Source organism: Tamandua tetradactyla, chromosome 4 (genome assembly GCF_023851605.1).
Source record: "Tamandua tetradactyla isolate mTamTet1 chromosome 4, mTamTet1.pri, whole genome shotgun sequence".
NCBI classification, from domain to species: Eukaryota; Metazoa; Chordata; class Mammalia; order Pilosa; family Myrmecophagidae; genus Tamandua; species Tamandua tetradactyla.
This window is the reverse complement of record NC_135330.1, coordinates 94,596,616-94,612,937: the sequence shown is the minus strand read 5'-3', so window position 1 is coordinate 94,612,937 and position 16,322 is coordinate 94,596,616. Positions and strand designations below refer to the sequence as shown.

General features: G+C 36.8%; 1 protein-coding gene and 1 pseudogene across 6 annotated transcripts in view; both read left to right on the top strand.

Moving 5' to 3' along the window:
- Positions 1–16,322, top strand: part of LOC143681186 (uncharacterized) — a 236,560-nt gene that overhangs the window by 108,425 nt on the left and 111,813 nt on the right. The window lies entirely within an intron of this gene.
- Positions 275–5,337, top strand: LOC143679385 (protein lin-54 homolog pseudogene; annotated as a pseudogene).

The following is a 16,322-nucleotide window of genomic DNA, read 5'->3' as shown; positions in this document are numbered from 1 at the left end:
ACAGGGGTTGGAGGGTCCAATGTATTATGGGATGTGGCAGTGAAATGGTTCTGGGCACATGATTTTGAACAAACCTGAGTCTGTGTCTCTGAGACACCACCACCCACTGCTGCAAGGAGTGCAGGGAGCACAGCCCAAGGCAGAGGTGGAGTCACCACCAACCTTGCACATCATCCCCTTTCTAGCAGGACAAGGATCACTGAGATGGTGTCAGCTGAGATTGCTAAGAAGCCTTGAACACCAACCTCTGGTCCAGTAATCACAAAGCTGATCTTTGCAAAGCCAACTAATAGTAAAGCAAGTTATAGGACAGACAACTCAAGTATCACCACCAGTCATTGCAGCAGAGCCTGTGGTGGTTAATACAACCCCAGTGTGGATGTCAGTTCTACTTGTCCCAGCACAGACTGTCAAACAATCAATCAATCCAACTTCACAAATTGTTACTACTAGCCAGCTCCAGCAACTGCTTATTGTGCTTGCCACACCATTGCCACAATTCCAGCCAAATCTCACAAACCTTCACCAGGCACTGTCCTTGGCACCAGCTCCGGGAACAGGGAATATAGGTTATGCAATGCTTCCAGCTCAGTACATTACTCTGCTAGAGCAGTCTTCATATGTGTCTGTAGCAAGCAACCCTTGCTGTTCTGGAACATCTGGTATCCAGACAGATAAGTCTTCCATTCGATGGCCTAATCCCATCAGTCTGCCAGCCAGCCCAGAAAGCCCTGTAATTGTACAAGATCACTATGTTTAAAACTATATTGTGATTGCTTTGCCAATTGCAACAACTGCAATTGTACTAATTGTTATAACAATTCAGAACATGAAAATGAATGGCAAAAAACAATAAAGGCATGCCTTGATAGAAATCCAGAAGCTTTTAAGCCTAAAATAGGGAAAGGAATGGGGGTGGGGAATCAGTTCGACATCACAGCAAACGATGTAATTGCAAATGATCTGGATGTCTTAAAAATTACTGTGAATGCTATGAGACAAAAATAATTTGTTCTTCAATATGCAAATGTATTGGCTCTAAGAATTTTGAAGAAAGCCCAGAAAGAAGACATTGATGCCCTTGGCAGATGTCGCTGAAGTAAGGGTACAACAAACAGCAGCAAAGACTTTCAAATTTTGGACTTGTGTACTCGGCCATTGCCAGCTTTGAAAAGTGGAGGAGGAAAATTGCCATTTATATTTGTAACTAAGGAAGTAACTGAAGCTACCTATAACTGCCTTCTTGCCTGGGCACAGCAGGTAGACAGAATAGTATAAATGTTTATTTTCTTTACGATTTACTTTGTTGTCCTTTTTTACAATATAGAACAGTGATCCAATCTTTGGGGGCAGCCATGCTTTTTTAAAAAATACTGATTCAATATTATGGAGTGGAAATTTTGGATTGTTTCCATGGAGATGTGACTCATGCAGTTGTGGGTGGGAACTTTTGACTGGACTGTTTCCATGGAGATTGACTCAATTCTGGGCATGAACTTCTGATTAGATTATCTCAGTGGAGATTTGGCACCCCCAATTGTCTATGTAACCTTTTGATTAGATGGAGATGTGACTCCACCCATTCAGGCTGGGTCTTGATTAGTTTATTGGGCTCCTTTAAGAAGGGAAACATTTTGGAGAGAGTTCAAAGCCAAAAAAGCCAACACAAGATGCAGGCAATCCAATCAAAAGTTCCCACCCACAGCTGGGTGTGCCATATCTCCATGGAAACAATCCAGAGTTTCCACCCCACAATATTGACTCAGTATTAAAAGAAACATGGCTGACCCTACAAGATTGGATCAGGAAAAAGGACATGGCTTCTCTGGGGTACATAACAGCTTACAACTGGTGCACTCTCTTTACATCTGAAAATAGAAAATAAAATTTATATTGACTAGAGCTATTCAAAGAATACAATTTTCTATATTGTCAAAAAAGGACAGCAAAGTAAATCATAATGAAAATAAGCATTTATACTATTCTGCAAAAAAAAATAAAATAAAATAAGGAACATGGTCTTTTTTCTTGTGTAAATAGCTCCAAACCACCACAGTTGCAGTATAAGGGTCCAGCCATTTCTCTTCAATGTGGAGCCCATTTAATGTGCAGTTTTTCTCCAGAACACTCCATTGGACTTGCAGAGATTTTACCATTGTTTGCTGGCTTCCCCTACCCAATAACTGCTTCTTCTATTTTTTTCACAGATGTTACTCACCCAATAAACATTTTATGTTCATAATTCCATCTCAGGATCTGCTTTCTGGAGAATCCAAATGTGTCAGTAATTAATTGAACAAAAGACAATGCAAGACATGTACATTAGAACTACGACAAAACATCGTTGAGACAAATTAAAGAAGTCCTAAATAAATGGGGAAATATAATATCTTCTGTCAAGACAATATTAAGATATGTGTTCCAAATTAATCTGTAGATACAATTTAATTCCAAGTGAAACCTCAGACTGATTTTTTAATAGAAATTGACCAGTTGATTTAGAAATATATGACCGTTTTTTGCTTTGTGTGTTTCTGATACGAAAACATACCTTGAATTTCATACAGCCTGTTAACTGTGAGAATTGTACAAAGTGCAAACTTTGCTTCTAACTCTTTAGTCTACTGATCACTGTGTCAATAACAGATGTACATCTTAACCAGTAACCAGTCACATCGCTTCTTTCAAAATCTGTTAGTGATTTGTCATGGCACATCTGTTGTTCATTTCACACACAGACACCACAATGTATGGCTGTGGGGCTTGTTCCTCAGAGATACACCCATATAATTCACCTTTTAAAGCACTACTTTGGAAAAATGCTTAAGATCACCCTGATTCTCCTCTGGCACTTGAATTAAAATAAGAAAATTTGCTTTTTACCACCAAATGCAACTTCATTAATCCAGTCAGTGACCCATAGAATTATTTCAATTCTAAAGCCTATCATCTGAGATGTACTTTCAGACAGAGTGTTGTTGCTACAACTGGAAACCTGCAATTTCTTTAGTTGAATGTTTGAAAAAATAAACATAAATCATGAAGTTGAAAACATTCAAGCACCATGGCAGAATGTATCTTTGAGTAATATGCATGCAGTTTTATCTCACTATGCATATAACTTTGCAAGATGTGAATCTAATGTAAATGGAGTTTTAGAGAAAAGAACTGACCATAGGAATGTTGACATTGCCACCATTAGAAAGATTCTAGATATGTAACCATATAAGTTATTGAACATATAATTTATAAGCCATATAAGACATGTAACTGTATAATTTATTACTTAGATATAAGTTATTGGGAGGAAATTTACCAAAACAAAAGAGAAAAGTGGTTGCGATGAAAAGTGTAGAGATGTCCCATAGGAACCGACATCAGCAAAAGTCTTCACGTTAAAGTAACTTGTGAAGGTATTTCATGACTTTGAAAACTCAATGGAAAAATGTTGGAGGTGATCCAAACTTAGAAACAAGTGTTCCAATTCACCAAAACACAAAGAAGATGCTCACTCTGAATCAGAAGTTATGTGGCAAGAAGGTGGTTCAAGTATAATCCAGACTACACTTGATAAAGTTGTTTATGAAGAAATAAAATGCTTTTCAATATTTCTTATGTTTTAAACTACAGTGCACTAAGTAAATATTAGTTTTACTACTTTTTCATTGCCCTATACACTTCTAACTGACAATAAGAATGTTTTTAATACTTTGACAAAGATTTTGTGAACAGTTTACTTTTCCCCATTGATAAGATTGCTTTGCATAGTTTCAGCTTACACAGTCCTTTTTATGGCCTGAAGTACCATGTCAAGTGAGGACTCCATGTATTTAAATAATATATATTTATGTGTATTATGTATAACATATATCATTTTATGTATTTTTTTTAAATGAAAGCACATTGAAGACAAGGACTTATGTTGTTCATTGCCACATGCCATGGATTTAGAACAGTGCTGGGCATGCTCAACAAATATTTGTTTAAAAAAAATCAACTTGATCAATTGGAATAACATAGAAAATTTCTAAGTCAAATTAGCTCATTTGATTTTTCTTAAGGATGCAATATATCATGTTCTATTTCTCTGGATACTCATGAACACTTATTATTTTCTGTTTTTTTTTAAGTGAAGCTATCCAAGTGAGTGTGAAGTGGTATCACATTGTGATTTTCAGTAGCATTTCCCTAATGGATAGTGATGTTGAGTATCTTTTCATGTACTGGCCCCCCTTGTGAAAAATCAGTTGGTCAAAGATGCTTGGATTTTATTTCTAAACTCTTGACTCTATTCCCAAGATAGTGAGTGAAAAGGTAACTGGTGTCCAGTTACTGAGGAAGGACATTTTACTCTGGTCATCACAAATCCTGAAGGTGAGGCAGATCTGACAGTAGGTTGACTATAAAATTCTGGACCAGCTGGGAAGATCCGAGTCAGCTGGTCCAAATCCAAGGTAGGCAAAGACACAGGAAGCAGCCAGACAGAATCAGAACATGCAGAGTCATCTCAGTGTTTTAGTTCAGGCCAGGCATGAGCAAGCAAGGAAGGAACTGAGTCCTTCTCAGAAACAGAGAAGCTTACAGGTTGGTTTGGCATGGGTCCTAGATGATCCTTTTGATTACATTTTTTTGTTTGTTTTTAAAATAACATTTAGTTTTTAAAAAAACTTTTAAGTTAATTCTGTAGTATAAGAAACTAAAAAGCACAAGAAATGAACACAAAAGTCATCTGGAATCACAAACAGTTTACAGTTTGACACAATCCTCTGGGACTGTTATGTATATACACACAACTGAACATACACTTTTATATGGTTGAGATTGCACAGAATGTATCAAGCTTTCTCATGAATATTTACCAGAGTCCCAAAGCCACAAGGATTGTGATGATCAAGAATACATGACACCAACTTAATCAGGGGCAAAAATGTATTCCTGCCTTTCTTGGGAACAAAAATTTCCTAAAAGACAAAAATGGCAACAGCCCTTTATAGATATTGGCAGAATTACAAGTACTGTGTTCCTTTAATGTTCAATTTAAAATTGGACATAAAGCAAAAGTACAAAAATATAGTGTATCTAACAGAATTCATTGTCAGATCTATATCAAAATAATAGCAAGGTATGTTTCCATTGAGCTATTTAACAACATTTTCCTTCCTATGGTACAGCCAAGAGATGTGCACATACAGTGATTACATCAAAATGGAAATATGAACACATCTGCATAAATCCCTTTCTCTGAACATCCTTCTGCCTCTCTGCAGCCAACTAATGAACAAGTCCTATTGTATTCTGTTCAAGGTGGTTTAACAATTCCATTTCAAAAATGCTTCTATTGACAATAAGATATTTATAAATTTGTTAATTCACTAGCTCTACTTTTTATCATATATTGTCTCCTCAATATATTTAGAAAGTTTAGATGTTGTGGAATAAAAAATCATATCTGTAAAAAACTCAAGTATTTTACAAAAAATGCATATAGTCTTATGGTAATAATCTAAAACTGCTTTCTAGATGTAGAAATATTAGCAAAGAGCCCTTTGTTTGGCCTTCCTTTTCTTCCTCTTCCACCATTTCAATGACTAAGTACAGAAATATATATACCTAGTTCCAAGAGGTAGATTAACAAAAGTCATTCCCAGAAGAAAGTCTTTCCAATAAACTAATGCAAGGACATTTCTATAGGGATTATCATTCTCCCTCTCTTTTGCTTTTTTGTTTTTATATGGGCAGGCACTGGGAATTGAACCCTGGTCTCCGGCATGGCAGGTGAGAATTCTGCCACTGAGCCATCGTTGTACCACCCTCTACCTCTATTTTTATGTGATTGAATTTTGAACAGCCTTCAGGGCTAAGTGTTAAGACAATTACATCACAAGGTAAGAGAGAATTCGGCTTCTGGTGGCCTTTGCAGAAGACAGTGAAATGCCTCTGAGTGGTCTCTGGGTGTAACATGGCTGGTACTTAAATTATTAAAAGCAATTCACATCCATTGTCTTCTTGGTTCTCATGATAGATCTTTCACAATTGGCATAGATTCCTAATCACAATTTTTCAGCAACAGGAAAAAATACATAACCATCAACCCCTTCAACTTTGTCTCTCCTTGTTACTAAGCATCACAAACTGTGTACCACTGATGCAAAGACAGAGGGTCCCAGATGTGTTTAGGAGTTTGTATCTCCAAAGGACCAAGTGAAATGGATGATTATTGTGTTTATTTCATTTTCTGCCTTGATGAGGGGCAATTGATTACTTGTCCACCAAAATGCCATCTTTACCTTTCCTTATGTTACTTCCCAGAGGGCACTAAATATCTCAGCCCTGATTGAATTTAGTTTGGTCCATGTGATAGTTTCACCAGTGGCATATGAGTGGAAACTATGTCTTTTCTTGGCCAAGGCAGTTGATAAATGAGTGTGATTTATCCATCCTTCTCCCTCTCTCTCTCAGCTGGATGCAGGGATTTCCTCTGAGGCTCCTGGGGTGACGGAACCACAAAAGAGAGGCTTGGTTCCTTGAGTCAGCACAGAGAGAAAATCCACCTGCCAACCAGAAAAACTCAGTTGAAAGTGAGGAACAAACTCCTCCTGAGTTAGACTACTCAGAATTTATGTTATAGCAATTAGCATTACTCTGACTTATTCCCTCTTCAAATGGGAATTGTTAGGCTGCCATATTTCATACATAAAATTACACGATACCCTGGTAAATTTGAATTTTAGATAAAGAACAAATGATTTTAGTATATATATAATTTAGTATAAGAATAAATTTTAGTATATTTCTCAAATATTGATGCAGTATTATCCTAAAAATTACTCATTGCTTTTCTGAAATCCAGATTTTACTGTGCATCCTATATTTTATCTGAAAATCCTAGAATTATCACTAAACAAATTAAAGAGTTGGTGACATCATTGCATTTAGATAATTAATGTTGTTTGAAATATTTTATTTTCAGAGATTTGTTTCTGTCCAAATGTGTTCTTTAATTTTTCCCTCTGTGGTTTAAAACTACTGTAGCAGATACTGTGAAGTGAAAATTTGCTAAGGGACTGCTTGTCAACCTGCCCTAAAAATGAAGAAGGAAGAAGAGTGATCAAGAAATAGAAAATAAAATGAGCTGAATGTTTCATACATACAGATAATTTTTAAAGAGGAGACAGAAGATTCTAGCATTTCATACTTTATTGCTCTAGATAAAGACTACTCTCCCCACCAAAAAAAAAAGCTCAATGTAGTTTTCAAAGAAAATTATGCAAAATTCAGGAGCACTATCCCTGCATACCAGGGCAGCTGCTTCCTTTTCTACCTAACTACAAAGTCAGAGAAAATAGAATATATGAAATCAGATACAGAAATAATAAACTGTATAATAATATATAATAAATCATAGCAAACTTCCTTTCAAAGAAGTACCAGTTAGTTTAATTAAAACTCCTTAATATAAATAGAGCTGTAAGAGAAATGCTTTCCTAAAGTATGAGATAATTAACATGCCATGTATAAAGTAGGAGAAAACCAATGATCCTCTACTAGCATTTTATTAAATCTCCTCTTTTTACAAAGAGAGAACTTAGACCCCAAAAAAGTTATGAACCTGTCCCCAGACACACAGTTCATTAGTGTTACAAATCCTGTCATATGCTTTTTTCCTGTCTGTTATTCCTAAAAATTCCTATAATGAAAGCAAACTGAACAAAAAGGTACAAATTCTGTTTTATTTTTAAGAGAACAATGCCTACATTTCATTGTCTTGAAGAAAAAGGTAGAAATTTCCAGTGATATTGCACATCCCTTTATTACAAGTAGCAGATCATAAAAATTTCAAGATTTTTAAGCATTTGATATATACACTATTGACAATACACTGTTGCTCACCATGTAGAATAAGGCCTAATATTTTCTATCTAATGACATTGTCTTACAGTTTAGTACGTTGTTGTTTTTTTCTCATCTGGGTGAAACATGAAGGGATTTTTCCTGTAAGACTGAACCAGTTGAACATTTGGGATGCTTTTAAATGAAGGATGGATTTTTAATGTTAAACTAATGCCAACCATGAAACATCAATACCCAGCAATTCTTATATTGTGACTATAGCACACTTAATAAATGCTGTCTGCCTAATCCAAAAGGTTGAAGTATATCTATTACCTTGGCAACTCAGTGCTTGTTTGTACAACAGTTATTGATCCTGTCCTGGGGGATAAACTGTGCCAGGTCCTGGCACAAACCCAGGCTTTCTGACTGTTTCCACTTCACTGTACTAGATCTTTAACTCCTGAAAAACAAATACCAAGTTCGGGGAGTTAGAGTAGTATAGTAAGTAGAAACATCCTTTGGATGAATCCATGTGCAGAGCAAACCAATTTTGTTATATAATTTTTTTAACTCTTAAATAAAATATTAATAATAAAATAAAATTCTGAAAGTCTGGATCATATGGACTTTTTTTCAAAGAATGAAACTAATTTTTCTAATACGGCTTTCCAATTTGGCCTTCCTTTAGATGTGACTTAGTATTTAATTCTAGTTCCTGCCAGTGTTATGCTTTGCTAAGCAGAGGCAGAAAATGGTTCCAAATGATGCTGTCAGATTTCTCTGTAAACTTCAGGGAAAAGCTTGAAGTTAAGCAATGTTCATACTTGACAGATAAATGGCATTAACAGCGTGGCACTTCATTGTTGCAGAACCAGGTAGGCTATTATGGAAGCTGGAAGAAAGGCAAGTAATATGCAACTTTCCTTGCCACTAAAATGTTGTGTGTGTAGCCTACACAGTTTCATATGGAATCACAGCACTCCATTAACATTTTGGCTGAAATGTCTCATAGTGATATAATGAATCTTTTGGAATACTCCTTATAATAGTGGTTTGATAAAGATCTTACTGACATAATATGATCTGTAGATTTAGCCACATGTGTTTTACTGTTTGGCTCATCACCCATAAACAATCCAAAAGAATAAGTCACATTTCTTTGTGTTCATTTGACAGTCTCTCTGCCCTTGCCCCATGGGTTTCATCTTATATAATTTAAGGTCAACAAAGAAATGTCAAAAATCCTTTCAAGAATTGTTTCATTTCTCTTTTTAAAAAAGAATTTTTATTGACTTCTGATAGATGAAGAGGCAGTCCTCTCTCTCAAAAAAAGTGAAGTTCTGTTTATAATGAAATAGATATAGATGGTGTAAATATACATTAAATATATAACTACTTTATAAATGTTATGGGTTTATCTCTCCCTAAGGTATTATTAATGATATTCCTAGTCTACTTCTCTTATCCTTTTACAGGCATTTCTTTTATACCAACAGTGTCAAGCTATCTATGTACTAATGACTTCCAAATTCTGTATGCCCAGGGTAGACCCTTCTCCTGACTCCAAGATCCACATTCTCAACTGCTCACTGGGCTTCTCAGAAAGTATCTCAAACTTAGCATCTCCCAAGTTGGTTACAGTGTCTTTCCCACAGAACCTACTCTAATTCCTAAATCCCCCTATGGTTCTCCATAGAACTCTGTTTATAGGAGTATAAAGTAGTGATTAAGAACACAAATTGTGTAAATAGACTGCCTGGGTTCAAATTCTGGCTTTGCCACTTTCTAGTTGGTGAACTTGAATAAATTCTTCAACCTTTCTGTGCCTCCATTTCCTGATCTTTTAAAATGAGCATAATACTTGTCTTCTTGGTGCCTAATAAGAATTGTGAATGAGAACTTGGATAAATTCTTCAACCTTTCTGTGCCTCCATTTCCTGATCTTTTAAAATGAGCATAATACTTGTCTTCTTGGTGCCTAATAAGGATTGTGAATGAGCAAAGCTCTTAGAACAATTGGGAGATGTTCAATAAATGTTCACTATTATTAACTATTTCCAGTAGATGCATAATCTAGTCAGTCTCTCATTTTAGAAACTTAAGTCATAAATAATTCTCCTTTTTTGGTTTCCACATCTGTTTAATCACCTGGACACATCATTTCTACTCCCTTAAGATTTATTCTCTCTGTTCTTCCTCCCCTAATGACATTACTTCAGTTCAGGTCCTTATCATTTCTTGGGATAACTTGTTTACCTGCTTCCATTCTAGCCCTCTTCAAAATCTGAATTCCCTATCACTATTTGCAATTTGTCTAATCATGTCACTTCCTTGATTAAAAACTTCAGTAACTCTCCAGGTCCACAAGATAGAATAAAACTTTGTAGAAGGGCATATAGTTATTCATGTTCTAGTTTTTTTTTTCCCCCTACCTTTCCAATTTCTTCCCCCAGGATTTCCCATGGATGCTGTTCTAGTTTGCTAGCTCCCAGAATGCAATATACCAGAGATGGGATGGATTCTAGAAAAGGGAAATTTAATAAGTTGCTGGTTTACAGGTCTAAGACTGAGAAAATGTCCCAATGAAACCAAGTCTATAGAAATGTCCAATCAGAGGCATCCAGGAAAAGATACCTTGGTTCAAGAAGGCCAGTGAAGTTCACATTTTCATTCTCAAGTGGAAGGGCACTTGGAAACCCACTCACAGTTTCTCTCTCAGCTGGAAGGGCACATGGTGAACATGATGTCATCTGCTAGCTTTCTCTCCTGGCTTCTGGTTTCATGAAGGTGTTTTCCTTCTTCATCTCCAAAGGTCACTGGCTCATGGACCCTCTGCTTCATGGTACTGAAGCATTCTCTGCTTTCTCTGAATCTCTCATTCTCCAAAATGTTTCATCTTTTATAGGACTCCAATATACCAATCAAGACCCACCCAAATGGGTGGAGACATGTCATCACCTAATCCAGTTTAACAATCACTCTTGACTAAATCACATCATCCATGGAGATAATCTGATTACAGTTTCAAACATACAGTATTGAATAGAGATTATTCTACCATTATTAAATGGGATTTTGATTAAAACATGGCTTTTCTAGGGGGCATACATCCTTTTAAACCAGCACAGATGCCCTCCAATCATACCTAACTACTTACAATTCCCTAAGCATTCCATGTCAGTGTCTTGCCTTTGTTTATTACTTTTCTTGCACATGGGCTAGTTCTACTTAGTGAAATTCTCATTTACTAAGACTAAACTTCAAGATTACCTCCACACCGCTGGGTAAAGTTGATGCTTCATTTCTTGTATTTCCATTATATTGATGGTACTTTCCTTATCTCAATACTTTATGGTGCATTTTCTAGACCAGTGCCTCTCAGATTTCAATAGTGTCAGAAGCACCAGTGAAACTTATAAAACTTCTTTCTGTCTCTATGAATTTGCATATTCTCTGATAAGATTTTCTTTATGGTTACCATTGGGCTTAAATGTAATATCTTAATCCCATAACAATCTCATTTGCTTTAATACCAATTTTACTTAAATAGTACACATAAATTATGTTTCTATACCCTTCCAACCCCTTGCCTTTATATAGTTGTTTTAGTTTTCTAGACTGCTCAAGCAGATGCCATGAAATAGGTTGGCTTTAAACAATGGGAATTTATTAGCTTACAGTTTGTGGCTCTGAGAATGTCCAAATCAAGGCATCATCAAGATGTTGCTTTCTTCCTAGAAACTAGCTGTTGGCTGTCATTGGCTCAGTCACATGGCAAGGTACATGGCAGCATCTGCTGGCTTCTACCTTCTCTTCCAGATTCTGTTGTGTTAAGCTTCTTGCTTCCCTGGCTTTCTCCATCTCTCTCTTTTATTCATTCCATTTATAAAGTCTCCAGTAAGAGGATTAAGACCCATCCTCATTGAGTTGGGTCATAGCTTAACTGAAATATCCTCATCAAAAGATCCTTTTTTTCACTGAGTTTGCATCCTTAGAAATGGATTAGTTTTATGAACATGATTTTTCTGGGGATATATACAGTTCCAAACTACCTCAGTAGTTCTTGGCACAAATTACATATTTATGCGTTATGAGTCCCAAACCATTGATTTATTATTGCATTTCATGCATTTGCCTTTTAGATTCTACAGGAATTTTAAAAAATGGAGTTACAAATAAAAAATACAATATAACTAGTATTTAAAATACTTACCCATGTCATTATCTTCACTGGAAATCTTTGCCTCTTCATGTTGCTTCAGTCAGTTATCTAGTGTCCTTTCCTTTCAATCTGCTGGTTTAGTGGTGATAAAGTCCCTCAATTTTTGTGTGCCTGGGAATTTCTTAGTTGTTCCATCATTTTTAAAAGACAGTTTGGCCGATATGATGGATTAAAAGGACTATGTGCCCTAGAGAAGCCATGTTTTCATCCTGATCCAATCTTCTGGGAGCCATGTCTTTAATTCCTATTCAGCACTATGGGTTGGAAACTTGATTAGAGTATCTCCACAGAGATGTGACTCACCAGTTGTTGATATTAATATTGGATTACAAGGAGCTGTGACTCCACCTATACCAGGGGGGTATTGATTAGTTTGCTGGAATTCTTTAAAAGAGGAAGCATTTTGGAAAAGGCTTGAGATCCTGATAGACCCAGAAAAGAACAATGAGAGAGCCATGAAAACCACAGAGCCCACATAGCCAGAGACCTTTGGAGATGAAGAAGGAGGACATCCCTGGGGGAGCGTCATGAAACAAATTGTCTAGAGAGAAAACTAGCAGATGTTTCCATGTTTGCCATGTGTGTTTCCAGTTGAAAAAGAACCCTGAACTCCATCGGCCTTTCTTGAGTGAAGATAACGTCTTGTAGTGCCTTAATTTGAACATTTTTATAGACTTGCTTTAATTGGGACATTTTCTCTGCCTTAGAACTATAAACTTGCAACTTAATAAATTCCCCCTTTTAAAAGCCATTCTGTCTCTGGTATATTGCATTCTGGCAGCTAGAAAACTAGAAGAGCTGGATATAAAATTCTTGATTGGCAAATTTTACTTCCAGTACTTTAAATATGTCTTCCCACTGACTTCTTGCCTCCATGGTTTCCAATGAGAATTTAGCACTTTTTATATTGAGGCTCCCTTGTACTTCTCTCTAGGGCTATCAGAATTTTATTTTTTTCTATTTTGGGCTTTTGACAGTTTGACTATAACATGGCACAATATGGGTCTATTTGGTTTAATTGGATTTGTCATCTGTTAAGCATCTTGGATGAGTATACACATGTCTTTCTTAAATTTGGGAAGTTTTCAGTCATTATTTTTTAAAATATTACCTTTGTTCCCTGTTTTCCTTTTTTCTCCTTCTGGGACTCTCACAATGTATAGTAGTCACTTGATGGTATCCAAACGTGTTTCTCAAGCAGTATTCACATTTCTTAACTTATTCCTTTTTCTGCTCCTGTGATTGAATGATTTTCATAGTCTTATCTTCAGGTTCACTGATTCTTACCTCTGCCAGTCCACTCTGCTGTGGCACCCCTCTAGGAAATTTTTAATTTCTATTACTGTAGTCTCTAGATCTGTCTGAATCCTCATTCCATCACTCTATTGATACTTTCTTTGTATCCATCTATTGTTTTCTGCTTTCCTTTAGTTCTTTGCATATGTTTTCCTTTCACTCTTTGAGCATATTTAGAACCATTTAAAAGAGTCTTTATCTGGAATGCCCAGGTCTGATCTTCCTGCTTGATGGTTTCTAATACTCCAGTCTTCCCTTTTGCCTGAACCACTGCTTCCTGTTTCTTTGTATGTTTTGTAATTTTGTATTGAACTGAACTATAATGTATTATCACTGGGATGAGACTCTGAGGCATGTGTTTCTTAAGCTTGAATCCATCTAGTGTTTTGGTGGTGCTTTCCTTGAATGTCAGGAGCCAACAAAATAATAATAATAATAAAATAAGAGAAAAAAGAAGATACCTTTCACAGTGTTAAGTGTTCTGTTAAAGTTATCCACACAATGAATTTAGAGAATAACTCAGACCAAAAATTAGAGACCTCCCTGAACGTTTCTGCATGTGTCTTATCTTGGGCATGTATATTTGGTCCTAGGAATTCCTTCATTTGCACATTTATGTATGTCCCCTCTTCCCTAGGAAACAATTTTCTCATGGTGCCAGGCCTTGCATTACATGTTCTGCAGCTACCAACCCCTTGCCCCAGGCATCCACTTGGCTGTCTCCCTCCCACTGCATTCTGCAGGAGAGTTCTGTGAACTGCCTTGTGCATACAGGGCAAATCTGGGACAGTGAGTTTCTCAGGCCCCTTCCAGACAGATTGGGTCAGACATGACCAATGCACCCAGTATGTGCATGAAAGTTAGTGTGTTCCCTCTGGAACCGGGACCAGGGCTCACAGTGGTAATGCAGGCTGGCTTTGTGCTGAATGGATGGAGGGTAGGAAAGGAGCCAGCCAGGGTGCCACAAGATCCTACCACTTTTAAATGGCTTTTTTCTTGATTGGGCATTTACCCTGTTCAGTATTCCTTTCCTGGAGCTTTTCGAAAGATGTCTCTGCTAGTTTTTGCTAGTTGTTCAAAGCTTCTTTGGGGGGTAGGGAGTGGGTTGCAGAGCCCTGAAGCTACTCACTCTGCTGTCTTGACCAGGGTATCTGAAATACTTAGCTTTAGAATTGGTTTGTGCCTGCAGTTGACCCCTGACATGAGTATACAAGCCTCTGTGTTTTTACAAGTATTTATAGTTGATTACAGAAGGAAGCAAAACACAATTAGTGTAAATACACAGATTTTGACATAAACCTAGATTTCTCAGATTGGAATTCAATTAGGAATGTGTTCTTCAGTGAGTCATATAACCTACTTCTCTGTTTTTTTATCTTTGGAGCCATTATCAGTTGATTATGTAGAAAGCTGATCAGAGTATTTGAAAATTACTATAAATTATGACATGCTAAGGAAGTGGGTTTGTATAGAAGCCTGGTTTGAAATGAGGTAGAGAGCTAGTATCATTGCTTAACCTGAAATTTACTAATACATGCGAGTGTTGAATGCATACACAGTATAATTGAAACCCATAAAAAAGGTCTCCCAAGTGCCATGATCATTTGATTCACAATAACTCGAATTTATTCTGCAGTTCAGGTCATGTACTAATGAAATATGTTTGTTGGCTCTGAAATGTATCATGAATAGTCAAGTGTTGGTTATGGGTTTTTATTGTTCTGTAAACAAATTATCACCTGAACTGAATGGCTTACAATGCAAATTTTTAGCTCACAGTTTCTGTGGGTCAGGAGTCAGGACTGTCTGCCGAGCATACTCTGCTCAGACTTTTACAGGTTGTGATGTTCACCAGGTTGTGTGATTTTCACTTGGAGCTCCAGGTCCTCTTCCAGGCTCATTCAGGTTGTTGATAGTTCCTTGTGGCTATAGAATGGATGTCCCTGTTTTCTTTCTGTTACCATAAAAACTTCAGTTTGCTCTGTGGGGGCAGGCTGGTTGCATTGTATTACTCATCTGATGGGAAAACCTGTGAATCCTCTGCGAGTGAGGCACAGCTGAGCCACCGGGCTCCTGGTTGACCACTGAGGGAGGGACACAGTGTGGCAAAGGGCTGTCCTTGGCTGAGTGACACAGGGTGGCAAGAGGAGGACAAGCACATCAGTGACACAACAAACCAACAGTATCCAGAAAACGAGCTGAAAGGCTTCTGTTTGTAATCGTCATTTTTACAATAATAAGTGGATTTTAAAAAGTGTGATTTTTTTATCAAAAAGGAATATTTGGTCATCATTAAAGTTATTTAACATTTCTTTTAGGAATGATTCCAGAGAAGAGAGATAAAAATATAGTTTCTTCATTTTTTTTTTTTGAGAGGTACAGCAAAGACCTTTGATTGTAGAAAGATGAGTTTGGCTAATTCAAATGTCTCGAATGAGTCATTATTTTTGGAGTAAAAAAAAACTTCAAGACAGAGACTGCTCCTAATGAGGCTTCAGAATCCAGCAGATATTCCTGGCAACTAAGAACTCCATTTCCTCTTCATGGGAAAATACTGTGGCTCACTACTTCTGGATAACTCCTCAGAGACAATCACAAAACAGATTTAGGACATATTTTTTCATTACTTTAAAACCTGGTATGTCTGTTAACATTGCATTGAACTTTTGTACAAACTTTAATGTTTGGGAGAAGTTCCTCTCATTTCACTGTCCCCTTTCCTACCACATGCATATCTCTGAGGGTCAGAGGGAGAAGTGTTAACACTGAAGGGCCTGAGCCTACTGTACTGGGCAGTTTATTGTTCCTTTGGTCTGCTGAACAGATTAGTTCACCTGGCGAGGATTCAGTCTGGTTCTTTTATCTTCTAGTGTGTATACAGTGATTATCATAATGTAGTATTATGGATTAAGGAATATGGTTGTGATTTTTCCTCTTAATGGAAATGATGGATTTATAAGATAGATTTATA